This window comes from Equus przewalskii, chromosome 11, assembly GCF_037783145.1.
Source record: "Equus przewalskii isolate Varuska chromosome 11, EquPr2, whole genome shotgun sequence".
Lineage (NCBI taxonomy): Eukaryota > Metazoa > Chordata > Mammalia > Perissodactyla > Equidae > Equus > Equus przewalskii.
Window position 1 is genome coordinate 31,717,710 of NC_091841.1, and position 9,523 is coordinate 31,727,232.

Here is a 9,523-nt window from a genome sequence, read left to right on the forward strand (position 1 = left end):
CCACGCGGGCCGGGGCGTGGGGAAGGCCCCGGCGCAGGGGCGAGTCTCCAGGCCTCTGCTCTCTGGTCTTCATCAGCAGGCCAGGCATTTCCTGCGTTTCCTGGCTGCTCTGAGCACTGGGAAGGGCCAGGACCCCAGCCTTATTTCCAAGAGCTGCTCCCTCATGTTCCCAGCATCTGCACAGCCAGTCTCCAAGGAGCTAGGGGGCCAGGGGCTGGGGGTTCAGAGACACCGAGGCCACTTGGCTGCTGTCTTGTATGGGGACGCCAACCACGATCCCACATGGGGACTGCACTTGTACCCGGGAGCAAACCCAAGGCCAGGCGCCTGTAGGACACGGTCCTGGGGGCTTCAGCGGCAAGACTCTGACCATGGGGCCCCCCGTCCCCCCGGTTCCCCTCACCTTCTCACTCTTGTGTACCCTTGCCCCCCTCCATCCTGTGTCCTCCCTTCAGCCCCTTCACCCCCCATCTCCTCATTTCCCCGCCTCCCTCACCTCTTCACCCATCATGGTCCTCGCCCCCCACCACCTCCATCCCCCTCCTGCCTCACCCCTTTCTATCCCCCTTGCCCCCTTTCACCTCTGCTCCACTCTCACCTGCCTATTGGGAAGCTCACCCCTGCTGGGCACCCCTCCCCACGCCCCTCACGGCAGCCGAGTAGACTCTCTTGCATCTCTTCCTTGCTGCCCTCTGTGCGTACCCCCAGCTCTCACCACAGCAGAGTGTGTGTGGGAAGGGGACGTCTCTAGTCCCCCTGAGTTTGAGGCCCATGGGAGCGCTTTGCAATAGCAAGGCTGTTGATGACAGTGGCGGGGGGCCATGGGCTCCCCAGTGTCCCCGGTGGTGTGGCTGGCCCTGCCCCCAGCGCTGCTGCCTGGCCTGGGCTGCGTGTCGCTCCTGCATTTCAAGCCCGCCCCCCTAGGATGATTCCACAGGCTGATCCCCCACACCAGGCCTCCTGGGTCTGGGCCAAGGGCTCAGGGGTGCCTAGGGGTGTTGTCCAGGAAGTACTTTGGGTGGCTGGACAGACTTTGGGGAGACTTCTGTGGTGCCTGAGCTCTCATGGCCCGAGCTCTCATGGCTGAGGACTCCCTTTGCCATTCCCCCCACCCCCCACCTCCCACCCCCACCCCCACTTCTCCTTGCAAGGACTCTGGGGTCCCACAGTCCCCCTCCCGGTCTCCATGTGGGCCTTATCCCACTCCATATGTCCTCCCCATCCTATAGCCCCTTGTTATCCCTCATGTCCCTTCCCTGTCCCATATGCCCTTTTCATGTCCCCCCACCCTCCCCGATCACCCCCCAGGCAAAGAACTCAATTCTAGAGACAAATTGCTGTAACTGTATTTATTGATGAGTCCAGGACTCCTGGTGGAGCCCTGGTGAGGGGGGGCGCAAAGCGAGAAGGACAATGGAATGCTTCAAGGTTTGCTCCAGATGGTCGGAGCTTCCAGACTAGGCAAGGGGAGGGCGGGGCCTCACACACGCGGCCGCACCCAGTCACCCCCAGATTGAGATGGACGACAGGGGGGCGAGGGCGCGGCACAGGCCAAAGGAGGCCCAGCACACTCGGCAGTTTTCTTGCATACTCGCTCAGAGACTCAAGGCGGGTCCGTAACCCCAACCAGTGCAAATGACTTAGTGCAAATTGAATTCAGGGGGACGGGGGAAACAGAGTCACGGATGCTCTGAGTCTCCTGAGCAAAGGACAGAGAAGAAAAAGAAGTGAAAATTCAAAAGGAAAGGATGAAGAAGAGCAGGGAGAGGAGGCAGATGGTAGTGAGGGGCGTGGGGGGCTGGCGGTGGTCTCCAGCCCCGCAGGGGTGGCCATGAAGACGAAGACGAGTCCCCAGGTGGGGGTGGGGCAGCCGTGGGCGCTGCTCACTTCCGGTGGTGTTGGCGGCAGGTCCATCTGGTTCCTTTAGCTTAACCTGCAGGGGGCAACAGGACATGTGAGTAGGGGCAGGGCGGGCGGGGTTGGGGAAGCTTCTGGAAGGGGTGCCCACGCTCACCTTCCAGAGCTGATTCCTGAGTCAAGTAGTGTAGTGGTTCCAGAATGCAGCATATTCTTGAGTCAGAGCTAGAGGGACTTGAAGAAGTCCGGGTTCCAAGGCCCAGGCATGAGCTGGGTAGCACCATTTCTGTGGGTCGGGAGAGAGTGAGCGCCCCAGCTCCTTGGCCCCGTGCCCACCACCCCGTGTGCAGCAGGGGGGGCGTCTCACCTTGTCATCTTGAGGGTTCTTGGGGTCCAGAGAGCAGCAGTAGTGTGTTGACTCCTTCAGGAAAGTAAAGGAACAGAGACCTGCCGGGTGTCGCAGCGCCCCCGGGGCCAGCCAAAGATGTTCTACGGGAGAAAGACTGGTCATGAGTGAGGCCAGGTGCACTGGGTGGCCTGGGGGGGCCACGCCCTGTACCTGCACTTACCAGGAAGGCTGGATACCGTCACGTCCATCCTCACCGTCACACCGGACCATGTCATGTCTTTCTGAGCACATCCTGGCACCCGCCTTCGGTGGCTGGCGGGCACGTCCACCCCCACTGGAGACCTGGCTGTGGAGAAAATGGACAGGCGTTGGCTGAGGGGGCAGAGGCAGCAAGTGGGGGTCAGGAGGGCTGGTGGGCTGGACACTCACCCTCGCCTCCAGTCCGAGCGCAGAGGCACCGATCACTGCTCCATCGCCGCCCGCACAGGCCCGCCTTGGCCGCGGGCTCCGGAGTCCAGGCCCCGCTCGCTCCTCACCCCTGCCTGCGCCCCAACCTCCTCCCCCGAGAAATCGCACTCACTCCACCCCGCCCGTCTTGCCTAGTCTGGTCTCGCCAGCGCCCTTGACCCCCCTGGGTGCTGTCCTGTCTGCCGTGCCAGTCCCAGGGGCTGAGCGGTGAAGGCATACAGTGTCACTGAGTGCACTGTGGGCCCTCTCCGCGCCAGCCCCTGGGCCGCAGTGCCGCGTGGGAACGGCGCGTCCGCAGGCTGGGCCCCCAGCAGCCTCCTTGCTGCCGAAATCACTCCGGAGCCCTGTACCTGCGGCCGCAACTCCCTCCGGGTGACGTCCTGCCGCGGGTTCCCCGCGCACTGCACCTTCTTTCCCGCTCTCCGGCCCTCAAGGCTCTGGCACGGGCCTGGGAGGCCCGTGCCAGAGCCGCTCCTGTACCTGCTACTAAATGAATTGCGGTGGGTGAGATGTGGTAGCGGCTGGGGACCCTTTGTATCCTGAATCCCCCTTCTCGTCCTGTCCGACCCGGGCCTGGAACGCCCCACACGTGCTGGATCCCTGCGGCCACCTGTCACCTCCCTGGAGGTGGTGGCCTTTGCACCTCCCTTGCTGGCAGCCCCACCTCATCTTCCGTCCTGCCCTCCTGAAATGCTCTTTCCACCTGGGACGGGCCCACAGCCCCCCCAGCCTGCTCAGTCTCAGCTCCCCCCGAGACGATGTCACCTGTTCTAACCACCCTGCCTTCTTCCCGCCCTTCTGTCGGGAGGTCAGCCGCTTCTCCTCACCAGTCCTTGCTCCCCAAACCTCCTTCTTGCAGAAGGCCAGCGAAGCAAGGCCCAGAGAGGAGAAGAGGACTCACCTGCCCACGGTTGCAGCTACACCTCCACTGCCCCAGGCCCGGGGGCGAACCCCTCTCCAGCTCCCCCTCGTCCACCAGCCGCCACGTCCTGAAAACCAAAATTGACCGGGATGAATGTCTGGCTCCCCCTTCTTTCCTCTGCACACCCAGCTTGGCCCGTCACACCCATGCCGATGTCACCCTTCCTCCCGGACACCTGGGAGCCCACGCCACACTCCCGCCACGCTCCCAGGTGCCTGCCAACCCTGCCCAAGCCAGCCCCTCAGCCCCTCGTCGCTCCTGCCAGACTCCGGGTTTCCAAGGTGATCCTTGGCCCATGCAAGCTTCCCTGTACCCCAGCCCCATCTTCCCCTGGTTGCCCCCGTACCCCACGCTTCCCTGGTTACCCCTCGGCTCCCCCGCCTCCCCAGTTTCCCCCAGACCCCCCCATCTCCCCACCTCCCCCCACCCGCTCCCTGCTCCCGGCCCTAACCCGGGCTTTTTCTAACTGGGGTGGCCCCGCCCAGAATTCCCGCCCTATTCTGCCAGCCAATGGGAGCTGGGACCGTGCTGGGGGTGGGGGGACACTGCAAGGCCCACCTCCAACTGGGAAGGTCCAGCACACTTCCTCAACCCCCCGTCCAGAATTCTCCAAAGACGGCCTTCTCCCTTCCCCTCCTTTGGCATCCCATAGTCAGGGCCTGGCATCGTCCCAAATGTTCCCCCTCCCCCCAGGTCAAGACAGTCGGGTCCCCTCAGCACAGATCACGCTTCCTGCTCCCCATACAGCCAGCACTGGGCATGCACTCAGCCCAGAGTGGGGATCCTGACTGGGGCCCCCGGGGGCTCAGGCGGGACTTAGCCACTTTCTGCCACCAGCGTGGCTGAGACCACCCATGCCCCTAGGGTCCGGGAGTCCACGGGGAGCAGTCGCGTGGGGTGTGTGGGTGGGGGGTGTCAGGGCTCAGGTGGGGCCGAGGGAAGCACCCAGGGGTCTCAGTGGGCCAGAGTGGGCAGCCGTCTGGTTGATGGTGACTGCTGCAGCCACAGTGGCTTCTACGGGGCCGTTTGCCATTGTGGTTGGGGCGCCGCGGGTCCCCTCGCCTCTGTGTTCCCCTCTCTGGACGCAGCTCTCACCCTTTGTGCTCTGCGCTCGCAGGCGCACCCTGGCGTTGAGCCAGGCAGCTTCATAGCTCTGTCCCCGCCAGCCCACACACCCGCCCGCCTGGGGTGCCGCCGATTCAGGAACAGAACAAAGACATGAGCCTCAAGTCCCCCCAGCCACCCTTGGCCATCCTGTCCCTCTGGTGACAACTTTCATCTTATGGTGGGTGTTGGGGCCCTGCAGTCCACAGGGTTCACTCTCCAAATCTCGGGTGTTGGCACCATGGGGGGACGCACCTAGGCAAGGGACCTGGAGCTCACCAGGCTTCACTGCACTTGGGGGGGACCTCGGGGCAGACCCTCTGTTCCCATGGACCCTACCATGAAGTGCTGGGTGCCCACCTGCCAAACCCGACACCCCAGCCTTTGTCATGGATGAACTTCCAGATTGACTGTGGGGCAACCCAAGACCTTGCCTTAGGTGGACCCTCAAGTTAGGATGGGGCAGACCCCCGCAGTTGGCCCTAAGCAGACCCCGACTTTAGCCTCCTGCGGACGGAGAAGCCTGAGTTGGCACTGCCACCTCGCGGACACCGCTGTCTCCACACCCACAACTGACGGCGCCACACAGGCGGTCCGCCCAAGACAAAGAAAGAAGACTCCAGAAATCTTCCTGCACTCGTCAATGCAGCCCCCAGGACCCTGCGCTGCGGGAGGCCGTGTGGGAAGGGTCTCCCTCCGAAGCCGACTCTGGGTCATCCCAGGCACGGGGGGGTCCCTCATCGCCCCCAAGTATTCCCTCCCATCTCCCCAACTTCAGCCGTGTGGCGACCGGGGGGTGCCTCAGATGGGGTGGCCATCTGAGGTGGGGTGGTTCGAACTAGCGCCCGGTCTTCCTGACGACCCTCGTGGACCACTGCGGTACCGGACCCGGGCGGACCCAGGACATTGTGCGGGCGGACTTGGCCTCAGCCGCCTGGGGCGGTGGCGTGTGGGTCTGCACTGCCGCCTCGCGGCCGCTGCTGTCTACACACCCACAACCGACTTGGCACCGCTGAGGCAGTGGGACCAGCTCGGGGGTTCGCACCCCATGCAAGGAGGAGGGCCCCGAAATCCTCCCGTGCCCAGCAAGTCAGCCCCAGGACCGTGTGCTGCTGGAGGTCTCGTGTGATGGGTTTCCTCTCAAGCTTGGCTCTCCATCACCCAGGCTCCCCATCACGTCCTCCACACCCCAAGACGCGGGACCCCTCAGTTCCCAAGTATCCCGTCTCGTTTCCCTGGCATTGGGGAAACGGGCCGTGGTCCTGGGGCGCGGCTGGGATTCCACTCCCAGCAGTGCATGGGCTCCAGGGCAGACCCAGGGCGCTCTGGGTGGGAGATGCCCCTCCACGCGCTCGTGATGAGCCCAGAGCACAGTGCGGGGGGCTGGACCCCAGTCACACAGCACGCTCGCCCTGTCGGGATCCCCACCCTTTCACAATCCCCCAGGACACTGCGGTGTCTGCAGCACCCCACATCGGTGGCTGCGCTCAGACAACCAGCAGGACCACCTGTAGCAGGACCGAGAGGCGGCGCGCCCAGAGCTTTAGCATCTCAAACACCTGAATTGAATGGAAATGTTAATGCCTGCCGCTTAGGATCTGAGGAACTCTGAGTGTTCCCCTTGGAGGCAGTTACTGGCTTAATTAAGGGCCCAGTTTGGGGCAGCTGTCCATGGTGGGGTCAGTGCTCTGGGCTGGGTGCACGAAGTCCCAGGTTTTGGTGGCACTCATGACCGTCATCGTGTCTGGAGACTTGATGTGGGTCCCACAGCACCACGCTGACAGCCTCAGAAGGGGATCCGTGGCTGTGGGGCTGCCATGTGGCCCGACATGCTCCTGGGGTGGCTCAGACAAGCACCTCATCTCCCTGATGACCCACGTGGACCACTGCGGTACCAGACCCGAGTGGACCCGGGACGCTGTGGGGTAGACCCGAGACCGCGTGGCTTCGGGCGGTCATGTGTGGGTCTGCACTGCCGCCTCGCGGCCACTGCTCTCTCCACACCCACAACTGACTTGGCATCATACAGGGGGTGCGCTGGGTGGGCGGGGTCGGCCCAAGACCAAGGGGGAAGACCCAGAAATCCTCCTGCACTCGGCAAGGCAGCCCCCAGGACCCTGCACTGCAGGAGGCCGTGTGGGAAGGGTCTCCCTCCGAAGCCGACTCTGGGGTCATCCCAGGCACAGGGAGTCCCTCATCACCCCCAATTATTCCCTCCCATCTCCCCAACTTCAACCATGTGGCAACCGGGGGTGCCTCAGATGGGGTGGCCGTCTGAGGTGGGGTGGCTCAGATTAGTACCCGGTCTCCCTGACAACCCTCGTGGACCACTGCGGTACCGGACCCAGGCGGTCGCATCGGCGGACCTGGCCTCAGCCGCCTGGGGCGGTGGCGTGTGGGTCTGCACTGCCGCCTCGTGGCCGCTGCTGTCTACACACCCACAACCTACTTGGCACCGCTGAGGCAGTGGGACCAGCTCGGGGGTTCGCACCCCATGCAAGGAGGAGGGCCCCGAAATCCTCCTGTGCCCAGCAAGTCAGCCCCAGGACCTTGTGCTGCTGGAGGTCTCGTGTGATGGGTTTCCTCTCAAGCTTGGCTTTCCATCACCCAGGCTCCCCATCACGTCCTCCACACCCCAAGACGCGGGACCCCTCAGTTCCCAAGTATCCCGTCTCGTTTCCCTGGCATTGGGGAAACGGGCCGTGGTCCTGGGGCGCGGCTGGGATTCCACTCCCAGCAGTGCATGGGCTCCAGGGCAGACCCAGGGCGCTCTGGGTGGGAGATGCCCCTCCACGCGCTCGTGATGAGCCCAGAGCACAGTGCGGGGAGCTGGACCCCAGTCACACAGCACGCTCACCCTGTCGGGATCCCCACCCTTTCACAATCCCCCAGGACACTGCGGTGTCTGCAGCACCCCACATCGGTGGCTGCGCTCAGACAACCAGCAGGACCACCTGTAGCAGGACCGAGAGGCGGCGCGCCCAGAGCTTTAGCATCTCAAACACCTGAATTGAATGGAAATGTTAATGCCTGCCGCTTAGGATCTGAGGAACTCTGAGTGTTCCCCTCGGAGGCAGTTACTGGCTTAATTAAGGGCCCAGTTTGGGGCAGCTGTCCTTGGTGGGGTCAGTGCTCTGGGCTGGGTGCACAAAGTCCCAGGCTTGGCGGCACTCATGACCGTCATCGTGTCTGGAGACTTGATGTGGGTCCCACAGCACCACGCTGACAGCCTCAGAAGGGGATCCGTGGCTGTGGGGCTGCCATGTGGCCCGACATGCTCCTGGGGTGGCTCAGACAAGCACCTCATCTCCCTGATGACCCACGTGGACCACTGCAGTACCAGACCCGAGCGGACCCGGGACGCTGTGGGGTAGACCCGAGACCGCGTGGCTTCGGGCGGTCATGTGTGGGTCTGCACTGCCGCCTCGCGGCCGCTGCTCTCTCCACACCCACAACTGACTTGGCATCATACAGGGGGTGCGCTGGGTGGGCGGGGTCGGCCCAAGACCAAGGGGGAAGACCCAGAAATCCTCCTGCACTCGGCAAGGCAGCCCCCAGGACCCTGCACTGCGGGAGGCCGTGTGGGGTCTCCCTCCGAAGCCGACTCTGGGGTCATCCCAGGCACAGGGAGTCCCTCATCGCCCCCAATTATTCCCTCCCATCTCCCCAACTTCAACCGTGTGGTGGCCGGGGGTGCCTCAGATGGGGTGGCTGTCTGAGGTGGGGTGGCTCGGACTAGCGCCCGGTCTCCTGACGACCCTCGTGGACCACTGCGGTACCGGACCCGGGTGGACCCGGGACGTTGTGCCGGTGGACTTGGCCTCAGCCGCCTCGGGTAGTGGCGTGTGGGTCTGCACTGCCGCCTCGCGGCCGCTGCTGTCTACACACCCACAACCGACTCGGCATCGCTGAGGCTGTGGGACCAGCTCTGGGGTTGGCCCCGAAATCCTCCTGTGCCTGGCAAGCCAGCCCCAGGCCCCTGGTGCTGCTGGGGGTCTTGTAGGAAGGGTCTCCGTCTGTACCTGGGCTCCTGTCCCTGACTTCTGTCCCCTGAGCTCCCAGTCTTGTGTGCCCCAGGCCACAGGAGACCCCTCGTGCCTCCAAGTGTCTGCTGTCACCTTCCGTTTGGTCCAGGTGACACAGGAGCCAGGCCAGCTGTGCCATGCCTGCCATTGGGCTCCCAGCAGTGCATGGGCGCCCGGGCGGACCTACAGTTCTCCCGTTGGTAATCGCCATTACTGGTTGTAGTGCTGGGTGCAGAAGTCCTCCCAGTATCGATGCACTCCCGAGGGTTGATGGGCACCCTCTTTTGTTCCCTGAGTCCCCTGGGGAGGATTGGGAGGTATTTGCCAGAGATCTGAGACCTCAGGCTGTTTGCATCCTAATGCACCATTTGCATCTCTGTAGAACAGAAGCCATGCCTGGAGGGTACAGTGTGGCAATTTGACTCATCTTGCAGATGTCTCTGCGGAGCTGGGAATGGCCCCTGGAGCTCCGAGTTCCAAGTCTGGGGTGGGGGCGGAGGGTGGGGGAGCCCGGGCTCCATTTAGGCTCAGGAGGAAATAAGACTGGATAATCACAGAGGCTGCTCTGGACCTCAGGAGCACCAAGGACGCACTGCCCTGGAAGGAAACGTGGAGAGGTCCAGCCTGGAGCCAGGGAGAAGTCGGCCGTCAGAGCTCCAGGAGCATCACTGAGTCAGGAGGGGAGGCAGAGGCAGGAGCAGGGCGTGGAGAGCCAGGCATGGCGCAGCAAGGAGAGGAGCGGAGGGTTCCAGATGGGGTGATGAGCTAGTGTCACAGGCCGTGGGACACTCAAGAGCG

General features: G+C 63.8%; 1 long non-coding RNA gene across 1 annotated transcript; it reads right to left on the reverse strand.

The window, feature by feature from the left end:
• Positions 1-1,334: 1,334 nt before the first annotated feature.
• Positions 1,335-4,032, reverse strand: LOC139074404 (uncharacterized). The gene is made up of 5 exons (XR_011523996.1): positions 2,636-4,032; positions 2,427-2,552; positions 2,225-2,346; positions 2,015-2,143; positions 1,335-1,933 (listed from the first exon to the last, which is right to left on the reverse strand). It is a non-coding gene; the product is annotated as an uncharacterized lncRNA (long non-coding RNA).
• Positions 4,033-9,523: the final 5,491 nt, after the last annotated feature.